The following is a 17,661-nucleotide window of genomic DNA, read 5'->3' on the forward strand; positions in this document are numbered from 1 at the left end:
CAAATTCGGCTGAATATGCACAATGACCTTTCATTGTCTTGTGTGTTCACAAACATTTCGAGTCTGGGTCAGTTTTTAGTTCAGCGTTTTCATAAAAAGGGCGGTGTAAGATAATTTTACTCGTACGGCATGAAGAACAGTTGTGAGAGGATTCAATACAGTCCTTATCGATTGATTTATTTTACTTCGCTTTATCTGCTCCCACATTTGGCTAATTTACGAAGATGGGGATGAGTGATGATATGATGAATGGTCACTCACAAATATCCATGCCCAGGTCTGGATTCGAACCCGAGACCCCTGGCGTCGCAGCACTTAGGCTCGACAGTTGTGCAATAGTGTGTGTTGCGTGAGTGATGTCGCTCCGGCGCCATTGTGGAGTGGTTAGCAAATCGCTCTACGACGCCAGGAGTCCCGGGTTCGAGGCCTGGACATGGATGCTTATGAATGTCCCTTCATCAAATTCCTTATATCATCACTCATTCGTATCTTCGCAATTAGCCAAAAGTGACAGAAAAGCAAAGTAAAATAAATCAAATCAAATTAATAATGTCGCTCTCGAAACCAAGTACGTACCAGTAGTACAGGCACCAAGGGTAAATACTCGTATTACGTTCACAAGACAGAAATCTTAGTCTTAAAGCTTATTCTTACTTCAAGGAATTGGCGTTCGCAAGACGTGCGTGCTGAAACAGTGTTTTCTGAGTCGAGAACTTACGGCTAAAGCGTGTGGTGTCTGTGTGCATACTGTGTTGCGCTTTATAAAACAGGGTAAAGTATCTACCACAGAAATCGGCGAACCCCTATTCAAATCTCCTGGGAAACATGCCAGAAAACAGAAACGAGAGCGATGATGATGACCTTGCAGTTCCCCTACAATAAATACCTTCAAACTTCTTTCAGGTATGAGTATCTCTTATATGCTGCAGTGATATGATATAATCCTGTGTAGAATTCTTCACTATATATTTCATTGTTCTCAAATATCACGTGCATGCATTACACCCATAAAAAGCTGAATATTAGACACAGCGAATTATCTGTGTTTCCCTTCCGCTAGCAGTTGGTTTGGCAACAGCGAGACAGCACTGGCTGCGTATTGGCTGAACTCATGTTCCTTCTAAAAGCGTACGCCGTATAGTTAATCAGAGCTGTCACCCTGAAAAAAACACAGCTCTGCTCAATCTGTATGCTTTCCTATAATCATCGCCAATCTTGATACAGGGTGTCCACCAAAAGAACAAATCCAATATTCATGACTTTTTCTTGACCTTTCCCCCCTTAACATTTATTTAATCGCCCCTACTCAGGTATAGTTGCAAATTTAAGAAAAGAGATATTTTTATTCGATGGAAAATCCGTACTACAAGATCAGTTACGATGATAGCTGATACTATACTTTAACAAGAGATTAGACCAGCTTTAATTATTTTTGCATGTAAAAATTAATGCTTTAGACCATCCTGGATGGGGAATGGCCACATTACTTTATTTAATATTTTTACAAAACTTCAAGCGTACAAGAACGTAATTCTTAACAAACAAAATGAACAAATCTTAACCACAACTCAATACAATTTTAGATTTCCAAATATTCAATTTTATCAAATCCCACTACAGGATATAACAATGTAAGTTCACTATATTGTGAAAAATAGCAAACATTCTTGACCACAAACATAATTTCTTGACATGGTAGATATCCTGTGATTCGAACCCAGAACCATTAGCGCGAAGGGCAAGAGTACTGCTATCAACATTGTGTGAACACATCCCATTCTACATTAATCTAAGTGCATTTAGAATCTTGGAAACCTTTCAGAGAACTGACCTTCCCTTTGCCTGTCTGACGAAATCCCCAAAGAGCCTTCCCTCGTCATTTGAGGTCAGGTAGCATCGATCGTGTATTAAATTTGATAAAGAGGGTCGCTAGGCATTTAGGTCCCTCGGGACATCCCCCTCTGTTCCATTCCAAAGTCCCTGCCTGCAAATGAACTTCCAAGAAAGATGAAGTTCAGCTGCGGAGGGAACGAAGCAGACGTCGAGAGATTCCGAGAAGAAAAATAAAATTAAACTCCTCAGTCTTCCATATCACTGTTTCCATCTGGTATGTATCTTCACCAGCGCGGAACAGAAGTGAAGCAGTGTTACCCAAATAGTCAACCGCGAACCACTAGGCGGGTGGCGAATAATTTTTAAAATTGTGGTGTTCTGTTGTTAACCACCAGAAAAACCTGCAACTGGAAAAAAAAGGTTTTTAAAAAGAAAATGCTATTTTTGGGACACGTGAAAAATGAGAGAATACTTACGGAAAATGTTGGCGGAAGGGGTTTTGAGTTACCAAAGAAAAGTACAGCGTGTAACAAGAGTCTGGGAACACTTTAAAAAAATTATTGTAGCGAAACGAGTAGCATTACAAAGTAACAAAGTACATCATTTCAAAGAGTAAGGTTGTAAGTTTTTTTCAACAACACTCGCTTTACAAACACTCTATGTGGGAAACATGTGTGACCCGACAAATGTCGACGCGATAATCAAACTCTTCCTACACACGGCCCAACATGTCTTCCGAGGCTGTGGCCGTTACTTGTTCAATTCTCCTTTTGAGTTCCACAACATCACGTGGAAGAGGTGGGACATATACGTGGTCCTTTACGTAACCTCATAAATACCATCCGTTGCGCTCTTTGTTTTATCAGATTCTAGCACGCAGAAAGCCTTCTCAGCTCCATAAAGCGCCATCTTGATTATGACACCACCTAGCGACGATATATGGAACTACACGTAACACCTGCAATGAGAAAAAACTTAGAATTTTACTCTTTGAAATGATGTACTTTGTCACTTTGTAATGCTACTCGTTTGACTACAATATATTTTTAAAGTGTTCCCGGACTTTTGTTACACGCTGTATAATACTGTTGCAAACAGTATTTGTTTTATGTATATAATAGTATATAATTCAGTATTTGCATTGTTAATTCATATTGCGTGTGATCTTGCCAGATTGTAAATTAGAGTTAGTTTATTTTCAATTATAAATACATTCAGAGTTTAGGAATATTGCAATTTTTTAGTTGAAAAATTGATCGACTGAATAAATTAGGTTATTTTACGTAGCTTTTCTGCCACGTTTGGCTAGTTGCAACAGTGAGGATGACTAATGACGATGATGAAATTGATGAAAGGGCATAAGCAAAGAACATATATGCCAATGCCGGGATTCGAACCCGGAACCCTTGGCGTTGTGTGTATTCCGCCACGGAGTTCGACTGTCCCTGGATGTAGTAGCTGCTGCTGCCTATACGCGCACTCTCACGTGCACACCAAAATAAATGTGCAATGTAATTGATTTTTATTATATTTATTCATTAAAAGCCATTTCTTCAAAACAACAAATGTTCTCGGGTCACATTACCTTCCATTTACTTCCTTACGTCAGCTTTTCTATCTGAGTAACTCGCGTCGGATGGGCGGCATGGACACAATTGGGAAGTGCACACAGCTGCACATTGAAATGGCGCTGTGTTCGACGGTGGGTAGAGGAAGCAGAAAGGCTCTTATGGCTTGGATCAAGGGCTTTCAGGCTCGCTTTGCACAAAAAATTGTGACATAGTAGCAACGGACATGCGCTGTTCCCTCTTCGTCATGTAGTGTTGCAATCTTCCCACTCCTTGCCGCGTGACGGAGTCGAGAATAACCCATGCATCATTGCAAATTGGGGGATTTTTTTCTCAGCAAGGGAAATTTTGATCTGTCTCACCTCACGCGGTTCTGAGTAAAGCGTACTATTCAACCATGCAAGGCCAGATGCGATGAGTGGAATACGTTGATACATGTGCTGGGAAAATAGTTTTGTAAAATGTGGGCGGTTTGAATTAAAAACATTCACAATGTAGTAGGAATTGGTGCATTTAGACGCCCTGACTTGTATTTGGAAGTTAACTTCAAATAATCAGAGTTTAATCTTGTATTTTTGTCACAGAACAGTCAATCCATTCAATATTCAGTGCATACGAGAATCTGCAAATTGTACTATTATGTCACTGATTTGAGATAATTTTTGTAGAGGTGCTGGCAAGAACTAGTTGCATTTGATTAGGGTTTCGAGGATCCTCTTTACAACGACTAAAGTGAATAAGTACATTAAAAATGGTAATTAACTTTTAAGTGTACGATGAAATGTTTATGTGGCATTATACTTTGGTTTCTGATGAGACATATTTACATTGAAGAAAGATAATATACATTATTAAAACACGGCAATTACACAAAATTCCGGCGATATTATTATCCTTTACAAACCATAGCAGTTTATCGGTATAGCGTTGCGAGTGATTTTGTCAGGTCGTCGAATGCTGAATTTTCTACAGGTCACGAAAGAGACCAAATAACACATCTTCTCTCGTGATCGATTAAAAAAAATCACAAGGGTATTTCGATTTTGTAATAAACCTTATTTTTTAAAATTTTCATGAAATATAACTCTGCTATCGTCTCATTATCAGGGAAAGGTGCGTCATAACTTGGATTGCAAATGCGATTACCAGAAACGGGCAGGAATAATTGAGTGGGAATAACACTTGTTCTGGACGCGAGGCCAAAGTGCACACCCATAGACCCAGACCACGAGCCGCCACTGTCTGAATAGGATACAAAGATAAAGGTTGAAAATAGATACACATGTAATGTACACCCACAGTACATAGAGATTAGGTAAAGACATCCGAAGATTGCCGATCTTGCACGAACCCGTGACGTCACCGGAGAGGCAGTGAGCTCGGCTGAAGCAGACGGCCCCTAGCATTTATATGGGAGATTCAGAGAGCGAAAGTATATTATTACTTTTAGGAGGGGGAAAATACTAATTGTCATCCTCCAAGATGGTATTGAGGCATTCTTTTAATGATTAGTAACATAATTGAAAACGAGCTACTTTTAAAAGGAGGCAAAGTACATGTGAAAAAATGTATTTTGAAAATCCATATTCCTGAAACTTTCTGACCGATGCGCTACAAAGAAAGTTCCGTGTTCTCATTTAGAGTTTCGTTATTTTACAAATCGTAATATAATTTTAACAAAAACGTGGCATGCTAAAGAAGAATTAAAGAGTTTAAAAAAAAAATTGATTAATAGACTTAGTTTATTTTACTTCGCTTATCTGTCACATATGGCTAATCGCAAAGATGAGGATGCGTGATGATATGATGAAATTGAAGAAAGGAAAGTAGACCCATGCCCGGGCGGTGATTCGAACCTGGGGGCCCTTGGCATCGTAAAGCGTTGTGCTAACCACTTGACCACGGAGGTCAGCATTACAAGGAAATAAACAGAAAATGACAATCATATGGCATCTTTTAAGTAACAAATAATTATTACAAGACGTTGTGATGAAAATTATTAATATATCTGAAATATCGCGAGTTGACCTTGCAGTCTCTAAATGTACTTTTACTCAAAATTGCTAGTGTAAATTTATAAGCTATTAAAATTTAAAACGTATTCCTGTTCGAAAAAAGAAACTGCCAAGTCAAATTAATATTTCGTATAAATACATATATTTTTCTTTCATGAGGCCAGGACAGTATTTGGAGGGGACGGTAGCTTGGGAAGGTTATAGCCCCGGATCTCGATCTGCAAAGGGGCTTCCAGTGGGAAAACATTGCTATGAAATAGTCCAGAAGAAGGGGCGAAATGATTTTTTTTAAATGGCTCAAGAATACAAAGATATAAGTGGATATTTGACAAGCTTAGTCTAAAACTTACAACTGAAATCGTACGTGTGTGTGTGTGTGTGGGGGGGGGGGCTACTAAAATTAAAATAAATAAGTGGGAACAATAGAAATCAAAATATGTTGTAGCTAGTGACGGTGCAATAGTAAAGATGGAGGGATAAGTCATATTTTCCCGAGGCAATCATGTTTATTATTCCGTTACATACGACACAAAAATGCATATTTTGGCTAAAAGAGCATTCATTCATTCATTTATTTTTGTCGTTTTACTGGGGGCAGATGAGAGAGAAAGAGAGAGATTGTCGAACGAGAATAGGGGGGCGTTCCTGACCTCCGCCCCCCTGTAATGTGGTCACTGCCTATAGCTATGCTGGAGAAGAATGCACCAATTAATACGTTATTAAATAAAACAGATACTTTTAAACTTTTAATCAAATTATTTGTGAACTATGATTTAAATTTAGAGAGAGCACATACTTGTAAAATTTAATTTAGATGAGTTAACTTCTGAAGCCTGCCATTTCCGAGCCTTCTTCCGGTGTAGCTGCACTGCCCTTTGAACCCTAGCTGCTGCGTTCAGGTGGCGGAACGAGCAGAATACTAATTAAATCAAATATGTGAGAAATATATATATATATTAAAAAGAACGCTTTCAAGCTATTGACGGCGCCAAAGAAAAGACAGAGAAACGTGGAGAGTGCAGTGATATTTTACGGGAAGCAGTCACGTTTATTACACCCTTATATTTACATACAATATTAAAAAGTTGTGCTTTTAGATCTCGCTCGCACAATACCTTTTTCACAAAAATGGGCAATCCCGCATTTTTTATATCAATCAAGCTGTGATATTTTAGATTTCTTCCGTTAGTTTTCTAATAATAGTTTTCACAGCTTTCCATAGCATTTAGGCATGATTTCAGTTGACAAGAACAAAATAATCTTATTTCACAACATACAGCAAAAAGAAATCCAACGCGCTTAAGTTAAAACTCCCTTACATTGGAAGCCTGGAGAGAACAAAACAGGGGTTCCTTCGTAACACGATTTCTTGAAAACTATTTTACACATTTGAATCAACTTTGTGATAAATTGATTAGAAAGGATGAATCTTAACAGTAAAAGTTGTAACTTTTCCCCTGCTACTATATTTTAGAAGATATTCGTTGTCAAATATATCAATATTTGCATAAGGAACCAGCCTTTTCCGTGCCGAGCTTCTCGACGATGACGTAATGCATCCACGGACAACTGCGCATACGATCTGCGCCGCCGAACGAGCACCCCTTGATGTACACCCCAATAGACCATACATAGAGGAAAGTCTCCAAAACCAATTTGGCAAGAAAAACGTAACAATCTTATACTTTTATAAAAAGCAATTACATACATTTTTCTTTATGGCAATTAGAAATTACACTTTGTTATCTTCTTACATGTGGCTATGTTCTCAGTTTTAAATAAAAGCCTAAATTCTGTAAAAAAAAGATCAAGATATTATCACGGTAAAACATTCAGAAACAATAAATAAAAATGATACGAAAATACTCATAAGTTCAGAGCCATCTATTGTTCACCATAGCAAAACCATATCTCAACATAGTAGCGATATTTTTAAAAATCTGTTTTGCTTTCCAATTATTCAATACTAAGATAAAATCAGACAATATTGTCAATAAAAACCATTCAAAAATTTGTTATTATAAAACTTTGTAAAAATTATGTCAGCCTGTATTGATTCTGGAAAGAAATATCAATAAAGAACGAGGTTAAAAAATTATCATGACCACTACTAAAAAAAAAAGATGGCAGAGGCCTAAAATTGTAAGTAGTTTCTTATTTCTTTATCCCAGGTTGCGTTTGCGTTTTACCGAAGCAATGAGACGTGTAATATTCATACATTACGCCTAAAGTGCTTGAAAAACGTCATACCACTTTGTATTTTACTCTTAACTCGGAGTAGGGAAGGAATTTTCCGATGTAGAATGCATCAATGTGTACATCAATTCCATGTCCAAGTATAAGCTGTGTAACAAGATCTATTACAACAACATTTTGTTTCACAAAATAGTTTTATCACAAAAGGTACAATTATATAATCTGAGGAAATGGGTTCCTAAACCGACATACCTGTTTAAATAAGGGATTAAATTACAAAGCAACACAAACACATATATGTAAATGGTTTGTATTAGAGAATAAAGCAATTCCTTCAATCATCATGAAACAAATGCAATTTCTTTGGACTATTGAGCTCTCAATGGCATGTAATTTACAGAAGACACAGACGTATAGGTCATGTTCTGCACCTGCACGTTGAACACGAGCCCATAGGATGCACTTGATACACATTATTCATTCTTCACCACTTGCGTCTTCAGAATAAAGTCTTACGCCAAAATCCATTCAGCATCTAGGATATCTTCATCTCGCCCAACGGTTTAGGGAACTCAATTATTGACGTGTGTCGGTTTAGGGAACGACGCCATCAATAACAATAAGTTCAAAAATTTACGAACACCACATCTTCACAACTGAAAGAAAGGAAGTGGCTTCCCCGATGGCGCAGTGGTAGCGTCTTCGCCTTGTAATCAAGGGGTCCCGGGTTCGATACCCGGTGGTTCGGATCCCACTTTAAACTGTAGGTCCATTCCCGATTAGCCTTACTGTGCATAAAGTGGACTTAAAACAACAAATCAAATCATAACTGAAAGAATTACATGTTCGGAATCGTTATTCTATCTAGAATGACCTGATCAAACTAAAAATTTACTCATCCTTTCAGTATGAATAATATAGTGTTATGCAGAGACAAACAAAAGTATTGAAAACACCCAAAAACAAAAATATCTTCCTACAAAAAGAAAACCTCCCGCAGCGCTCTTTCACTGGTCGCACATTATAAACAATATATTTACTCTGGTACCGCAGTGTATCAGGACTTCATGGCTGTGAAATAGTGGTGTGTCGATTTAGAAGCCTTATGCCAGTTTTGGTGTCTTTCATCTACGTCTTAGGCTAACATATAATTTTCATGTTTGTGGAGGGACTGTTGGTAGACAGGGCGCATTCACCCACCATCTCCCTATGGTGTACTCACCGCCAGCGGTGTTCATTTTAACCCCTCACGACTCACCCTCACCTCTCAAGTCTGTCAGAGGATGAGGGTGAGAGACAGAAAGAAAGTGAGACAGAGAGAACTCTCTATCAAAGGAGATATTGAGAGAGAGAGTGAGTGAGTGAGAGAGAGAGAGAGAGAACAAAGAAGAGAGAAAGAACTATAGCCTGACAAGTTAAGTCCCGATATGCGCAGATCGCTGCGGAGCACTTCCTATTACGTCATCCACCCCACCACTCTTCTACGTACTGGTCTGGCCTTGAGACTACGAGTGGTGCCAACTCAGCAAAATTAAGCTAAAAAAATATGACAAACTATTTTTACTGTGTAGATTGTCGGTGCCGGCTCTTATCAGTGGTTCATTTGATTTAATCCGGTCTTTGAAAATGCTTGCGGTGAGCGGATCGTAAACTGTAGTATTACGCACGCGCGTTAAGGTTTATAACGAAGAGAAACTTCTGGGCGAATGACTTCATTTTCTGAATGCGACATCGAGCAGTGGCCTGGTTTTCTTTTTAAAGCCGAGTGCGGTGGGGGTTATTTTGTTTATCGTACAACAATCGCTACGAGAAGGCAATCTGATAACACGCTTGGCTGTGTTCTTTTTAAAACACTGAAATGTTCTTGCTCTTTACTCTTGGCTGCATATTTGTGAAATGCAAAAATCAAATCATGCCGGGTCCAACGAAATCCACAATCTGCTCTGGAAAGCCCCTTAGAGGACAGGCCAGAGAAATTGTTTACAATGTTACAACATATTTGCGAAATCAGAAGGAGTTACATAAACTTAAGTATAATGTTGTCGAGTCCACAAGCGCCGCCACGGGAGTATCTAAATGGATGGTTTCTCAAATTTTAAAAGAATTGGATTGATTTGTTTTTTTAAGTTCACTTTATGCACAGTAAGGCTAATCGGGACTGAAAGTACAGTTTAAAGTGAGATCCGAACCACTATGTGCCTCCACCGGGAATCGAACCCGGGATCCCTTGATTACAAGGCGACGTCGCCTTGTAATCAAGGGATAGCTGAAGGTCCGTACATCGACAGGTAGAAACAGCCCAGGAAAAAGCGAATACAAATTTCGTTGAAAATACTCAGACCATTCCGATCCCTCCAGGTTGCAACATTGCGAACCAACGTCGCTGAGAAGAATGGAGTGGGAAAATGTGGTGTGAGCTGCGCAACAGTTATTTGCAGCGTCTTGTTTTTAAACTTGTCAAGTTATAAGAACTCTCTCTCTCCATCTCTCTCTCAAAGGAGAGAAAAGAGAGAGACAAGAAAGATAGAACGACTGAATGATTGAATGTGAGCGAGTGTGATAAAGAAAGAGAAGAGAGATGAGAGAAACAAAGAAGAGAGCGATAGAACTCTCAAATGAGAGAGGAGAGAGAGAGAGAGAGAGGTCTGCCTCATGAGGGTTGCCCTTCGGATGTAGAACACCTCTGGCCACCGCAACAACACCACATGATTTACGCATCCTTTATTAACACCCTCTCAAGTGGAGAAATGCCAGAAGCAACGGTAGATGGCGCTCACATCATTCGTAACTAAACCACGTCTCAATCTCCCCACCCGCGGAGGGATTAAGTCAGCCGCTCCATTTTATGGCCTTCACAATCCGTTCTCAAAGCCGGCCCCAAGCGAAAGGGGATCCGTCTATTAGTTCCAGCTTCATCAATACAAACATCGAAGCGCACGCAGAGTATCTGCCGCCCAAATTAAATTAAATACGTGATCAGGAACACCAAGACCGCAGCGCTATTTGTCAACGTCATACTTTGACGTCATTTCCGGATTCTTTTTCATTTCCGCGACTACTGAGGAAAACTTCCTAAAGCCCTCGCGCATCTTCCCTTCCATGCGTTCAACTCGGGCCATAAGGAAACGTCACGTTTATAGTGCATTATAGTAAAGACTTTTTTGATCTTTGTTGTTTTACTCATCAGGTATTTTTATTTTCTGATGTAATTGTTGAATATTTTGAAGCAAAGCTCTGGTAAATTGATGCTCATAATCGGAGTGAAATACTTACCCACTGATATTAATAAATATTTTGAACAACTTTTTCTGAAGCATTGGTATCTGTGCGAACCAGTAAGGGTATCGTTATCGGTATGGATATCGGCTCAAAGTGGTGTCGGCAATGCTATATTATACATTATAATATGTTACTAGTCAACAGATTGGTCTCAACTGGCACATTTCGAGTTCTATGTGTAACCAGGACTCGAACCCGGAACCTCTGCCTTTGTAGTACGCTAGCTGACCACTCCGCCACGGATAAACCTCGTTCGACCTTTTAAAAGACATTTAGATAACGAAGCAAACAGAGAATATGGCCACAAACAATGCCCCTTGGAGTATTATCAAGGTCGAACAATGACGGGACAGCGAGTCTAAATGCACTGCATACATAATCCAACAATGCCACCGCAACAGTACAAGCGGCTCAACAATGCTTCGATCTTTTCCAATTAAGCGTTCAAGGGATCCCCAATTAGCTGCTCGTTGAGCAGAGAATCCATGGCTTCCAGTTACAACGCCATCTATTGGCAACGGATATTTCGTAGCGTGTGGTGCAGTCGTGGACATATTAATGCACCGAATCAGGCCACTTGTAGCCCGCTTTGTCTCCCACTGGAGTGCCTGGGTATTGAACCGTGAGATGAGGTCACTGCTGGGAGAATGATTATCTTATTTGAAGTGAGAATGTGTGCTCCTGGGATACCATTGTTCTCCGAACAGCACTGTACGTACACCCAGCGGCAAAAGAAATAGTATGCGAATTGTCCATCACCATCTTCCTCCAGTTTGTTTTCCACAGTATGATGATCGTGAATTGAAATATGTGTGTTGCATAACTCTACGGCGGTGGTTGAAGTTACTATTGAAGAGTTAGGCAACACATACGAGGACTGCTGGAAAAGTTTCTGCAAACTACCACCAACAGTGGCGCTAGTGTTCCACTATTATAAAAATCGGAAGAATAGACCTTTTTTATGTTTAAATTATTTTTGATTGTTTGTTTAAGCCTATTCGTTTATTTTTCACAGCAGTTTGAAGAAGTAGTTCCGTGTGAGAAATGGAAATTTCTCGTGAACACTTTCGGGCTACGATTTTTTATGATTTCAAATTATGTTTAACACCGAAACAATGCATCAAGCGACTTCATTTGGCTTTTGTGGATGAATCACCATCCAATGGTACTGTGTACAATTGGTTTTCCGAATTCCAGCGTGGTCGCACATTTCTCAGTGATGAATTTCGTGAAGGTCGTCCATCCACGTCTGTTGTTACCAGTAATGTTGATGCTGTGCGTGAAATGATTGAGAGAGATCGGCATCCGACATACCGTGAGATTCAGGCATCCTTGAACATTGACATGAAAGCAATACATACGATTTTGCATGGTCATCTGAACGTACGGAAACTTTCAAGCCGTTGGATCCCACACAACTTGACCGAAGCTCAAAAACAGGCTCGTGTAAATTGGTGTAAAGAAATGCTCAAAAAATTCAACCGAGGTAAGTCAAATTTGGTGTACTACATCGTTACAGGGGACGAAACTTGGATCTATTCATACGAACCCGAAACTAAACAGCAATCCACTGTTTGGGTGTTTCAAAGTGAGCCGAAACCAACAAAAGTTGTTCGTTCGAGGAGTGCTGACAAGCAAATGATTGCTTGTTTCTTCGGTTATACCGGAAATGTGGCAACAATAGCTTTAGAAGGTCGAAGGACTGTAAATGCTGAGTGGTATACAACAATTTGTTTGCCAGAGGTCATCAATGAATTTCGTAAAACAAACCCAAATCGTCGCATTATTCTTCACCACGACAACGCCAGTTCCCACTCAGCACACCAAACTGTTGATTTTTTGTCCAGTAAAAATGTCGAATTAATGATTCATTGTCCGTACTCACCTGATTTATCACATAATAACTTCTTTTTCTTCCCACACATGAAAAATGAGATGCCTGGTGAGCGATTTGTGTCACCTGAAGCAGCTGTTGACGCATTCCGAACAGCTGTTTCTGAGGTATCAACTTCAGAGTGGAAAAAAATGCTTTTAAAATTTGTTTGAGCGTATGCAAAAGTGTATCGATCTTAAGGTTGAATACTTTGAAAAACAATAAAGCCATTCCCAGAATTTCACATGTCTGCTTTCATATTGATTGCAGAAACTTTTCCAGCAGTCCTCGTATAACGCCTTGTAGGGAAGCGAGTATTTATTGATCTCGGTGTCCCATTTTTATTGACGGTGACCGTACAAAACTTGTTGTTGCCGTCGTTTTCTTATTTTCCTGGCACAAAAATGAGAAGTGTGCAGCGGCTCTTTGGACAGTTTATAGGGTTCAGGTGCACACACAAAGGTATGGATTTTCATGAACGATTCTTAATATAGCAGGAATATCTACAATAAAATGGCTAAGAGAACACCAATATTTGTAAACTTCTTAAAAGTGATTACTGAAAGTTAATTGAAACATACTATTGTTATTGTAAAAGCAAATGTAAAATTTAGTTAGTTGTTAGTCAGACACGGAATCGTGACAGTGGAGGCGTTCATCCGAACGGGTTCCGTTCCTGAGACGATGGTTCAATGAGGGTCGCCATCAACCCATGCGCAATGATGTGCCGTACACTATAAGTTTACGTCTACATGCGTTGTCTACACGTAATCTACGCGTGGATTACATTGGGTTGTAGTTATCAGATACTATGCAGACAATCTAAAGTGCATTAAAATTAATTTTCAAGGGTTTCATGAAAGGAAAGTGACATTTACAACTATATTGGTTCCTAACGATATGAAAAGAATCCTATTTACAACAAAATTTCTCCTCTCTTCTATCATCAACTATCGAAGATAAATAGCATGCAAAGAAAAACAACAGATGGCAGTCGTGAGGCAAAATTAGTCTTTTTTCCCATAAAACATTAGAATATTTCCTATCTTAGGTTTTTCCTAAGTGAGAAATTGTTCGAATTTGCAAGGAAGAGTATGAAATGTTCTCCTCACACGTTGCCAACTGATACGCAGTATAATTTTCTTTTAATTCCACGGCGCCCTTTGCTAAGTTATCAACTTTAGTCATGTTGTATACATAGATTACGTCATCTACGTGTATAAAATAGTCTACGTGTAGAATGTAGACTATCGTTGTTTACGCGTAGACAGTAGAAAGAAGGCTTATCTATTACAGGATGGGACACTGAGCATATTCTCCATTGACTTGCGCGAACACTTTTCTAAGGCCTTATAAACCACAGACTATACATACCCAGTACAAGCAGAACCATCTGGCGGGGGAAGACAACTTACTCAAACAGTGAGGAACTATCGAGCATCGATGTTTGAGCTCGATACTTGGAAAGCAAATCTACTTTTTTCATTGGAATGTAATAAATTTGAAAAAGGAATAATTAAAATTGTTGATTTTTGTTTTGGATTGTCCAAAGGAAATACATAGAACATATTCTAATATCTTATACATTTACTAAACATATATGATATTGGGTTATTCTCTGTAAAATTCAAGACAAGAAATAACATTTTAATTCTTACACTAAAAATCTTACTTGGTGGGTTCATTATTGTAATTGATTTCAGGATTTCTTTTTATTATTTACATTGGAGTTTAATCATTGCAATCCACGTGGTATGCAATGAAATTAAAAATAATGGGAACGGAATAACTTCCCCTTGCACTAAAATAAGGAACTACCCGTAACGCAGCACATTTACCACAGAAGGAATATTGTACTGTGGAGTTACAATGAAAATTCATCGTATGTAAATGGAGAGGAAGAACATAGCCTTATATTGTCAAACTGTAAGAATTTGTAATGTTAAGTATACAAGTGTGTTTTTTTTATTTCAATCGCCATAAGCTTACCTTGCACATTATCTTCTACTCATCTGACATTAAAACAATTTTCACTACTCCAAAATATTGTTAATATGTTTTATTCCCGACGAAGGGAGGTGAGAAATGTACGAGAAATAACAGGTCGGTCTAATTTCTATGATCCAGGGGCCTAGGGTGACAATGACAACAGCCTTCGCAGCTACAGCTCCATTTCTTACTAGTCCAATTTGATATAATTTTAAAGTCTTATCAATGACTGTAGAAGTACTTTTTTACCTAATGCTGTTACCAGCCCTAAAAAGAGAGAGAGAGAGAGCAAGAGATGTATGCAACATTCACACACAGGCTGACATCATTCTTTGTCATCCCTTCTTTGTATGTATTCGTACCTTGAATGTATCCACCAAAACTATGGAATTATCCTAATAATGAAGAACATGTCTGAATGTGAATTAACCACAAAAAGAGAGCATTTTCCGAAGACTGCAGTTCGAAAAGAGTCAAAAGAGGGAGCAAATATGGTGAACTGTCCCGACCAAATTGGAACATTTACTAGCTTCGCAGAAATTGTTATAAAACTAAAATTACTAAGAAACTAAAATTACTAAATATAGTAGACTGCAGACTTCTGCATCTCTTTAGAGACAACCTATTCATTTATACAAGAAGAAAATCTAAATTATTGCAAAATCTTAAAAAAAAATATCCATGTTATTTTTGTAGTTTTGCATCAAAATATTTCATGGTGATGGGGGGGGGGGGGTGAGCGGCTGCCACTTCAGGACCAAACGCACAGTGGACAGGAACTTCGACTTCGTTAAAATCCAATCTGCCACACCATCTCCAACAATTAACTGTAAAATTTCTTGGTGAATATTGGGCTTCTAATTTTCTCTGAACTTATTGGAAGACAAGGATTATATTGGAATCATATGCTTGGAAGAACAGGAAGAACGTATTTAAGGGGGAGGGGGTCTGGACGCCCTGAGAGCCTTACCAAGTACTAAAATGAAGTAATGAAAATATTAGCATTTGTCGATGGTTATTAATTTCCTCTGAACTTTTTAGAAGGCAAGGATTATATTGGGATCATACGGCTTTGAATGACACTACAAAGAAGATTTATGTGCACTACTACTCAAAATAATTTATGCAAAAAATATAAATCAGAAACTCACTTTTCTCCAACTACATGTAACATCATTTTTGTTATTCGGTAAATATTCAATTATTTATCTATTTGACATAATTTCATTGCCAGGTCACTTGTTTTTATGTAAATTATTTCGATTTTAACTACAGATAAGCTACGTAATGAATATGCGCTGTTATATCTCTATTCTTATAGTCATTTTACGTAATCGTGTAATAATAATATAATATTAATTTATATATTGTAATTAGTATTAATTTAATTTTATATAATAATTTAAACATTACTGTTATTAAATATTATTATTGCTGAAACACTTGGTTCGGACCCCCCCGAAACATATTTCTAGATACGTGGCTGATATATATATATACAGGGTGGGTCAAAAGTCGCAATACATAGGACAAATAAATATGTTGTGATAAGAAACAATGTATTCATATAATATCCTCTACGTGATTACCATTGGTTTGCAATACGTTTCTTCCACTCTTGATGAACACGCATTAGAAAGAACACTTTAAAAAATAAATAAATAGAAAAACTTAAAAACAAAATGTTATTTTCCTATGTATTGCGACTTTTGGTCCACCCTGTGTGTGTGGGTGTGTATGTCTGTATATATAATATTTATGCATATATATAATGGTTGTACACACGCACACACATCTCTCTCTCTCTCTCTCTCTGTGTGTGTGTATTCTTCGCATTTGGCTGTTTTTTACTTTTCGGACGCTCTTTATAGCTCACATTTTTAGATTGCGATTTTCAAATCAGCACTGTTGGAGAAGGACAGGAAACTTATAATTCGGTAGAAAACGATAGTTTACCGGTTGACTGAAGGGCAGTTTTTGGCGACTAGTCGATCGAGACTGAGATGGCTGTTTGATATTCGATACCTGACTTTCAAGACTAGTCGGTATGGTATCTGACTGCCACGCGGGATACCCGGGTTCGATTAAGGTCGGAATTTTTCCGGCCTTGTCCTCACTTAAAAACGGATCTGGTTTTCACCCAGCCTCAAATCAGTGATTACCTGGAGGAAACCGTGGGAGGTAAAGGCGGTCGCAGCGTGATGCTGATAACATCACCTCCAAAGCTGCCGAGATCGAGAATATGTGGGGCCCTATCCCCCACATCCACTACATGTACCTCCTCGGCACGGTGCTACATGCACGGGGAACTTTTCCTTGACTTCCAAGACGAGACCAAAGTTGAGACGTGCTTCTCTAAAGACTGAAAACACTGAGACTTACTGTTCGACACTCTCGTCTCGTTGGATAGTTGGTTAATCAGAATGTGTGACCTTTGAAAAATTAACCTAAACCAAAATCTTAGAACTCGAAGGGATTGGTACAAGTTTGTTACATCTTAATATTCAAAATTCCAATGAGAAAACTCTTGAAAATAGAGACAGGACCGAGAACAAGACAAACTTTGTAAAATCGAGACGAGACGGAGACTTACTGTTCGATAATGTCTCCCCGTTGGAGACTTTGGTAAACTGAGGCTATGGGGTTTGAACAATACCCAAAACCATAAATACATTATTATTTGATTTATCACATAAAAATAGGAGTAAAGTTAGTTCATTTCATTCCTCAGACGACCTAGGGCACCCGAAGGATTTTTCTGCGGAGGGAGGAGTGGCAGAGTAAGATTCCATGGCTTGACTTTCAGTCTTTAAGAAAATATGTATTACGTATATTAATATTATTATTTTACAAACCATAAAATTGTAATTGAATTCATAATACTTTATTGTTGAAAAGTTCATATTTG

Source organism: Lepisma saccharinum, chromosome 26 (genome assembly GCF_977018435.1).
Source record: "Lepisma saccharinum chromosome 26, izLepSacc3.1, whole genome shotgun sequence".
NCBI lineage: Eukaryota > Metazoa > Arthropoda > Insecta > Zygentoma > Lepismatidae > Lepisma > Lepisma saccharinum.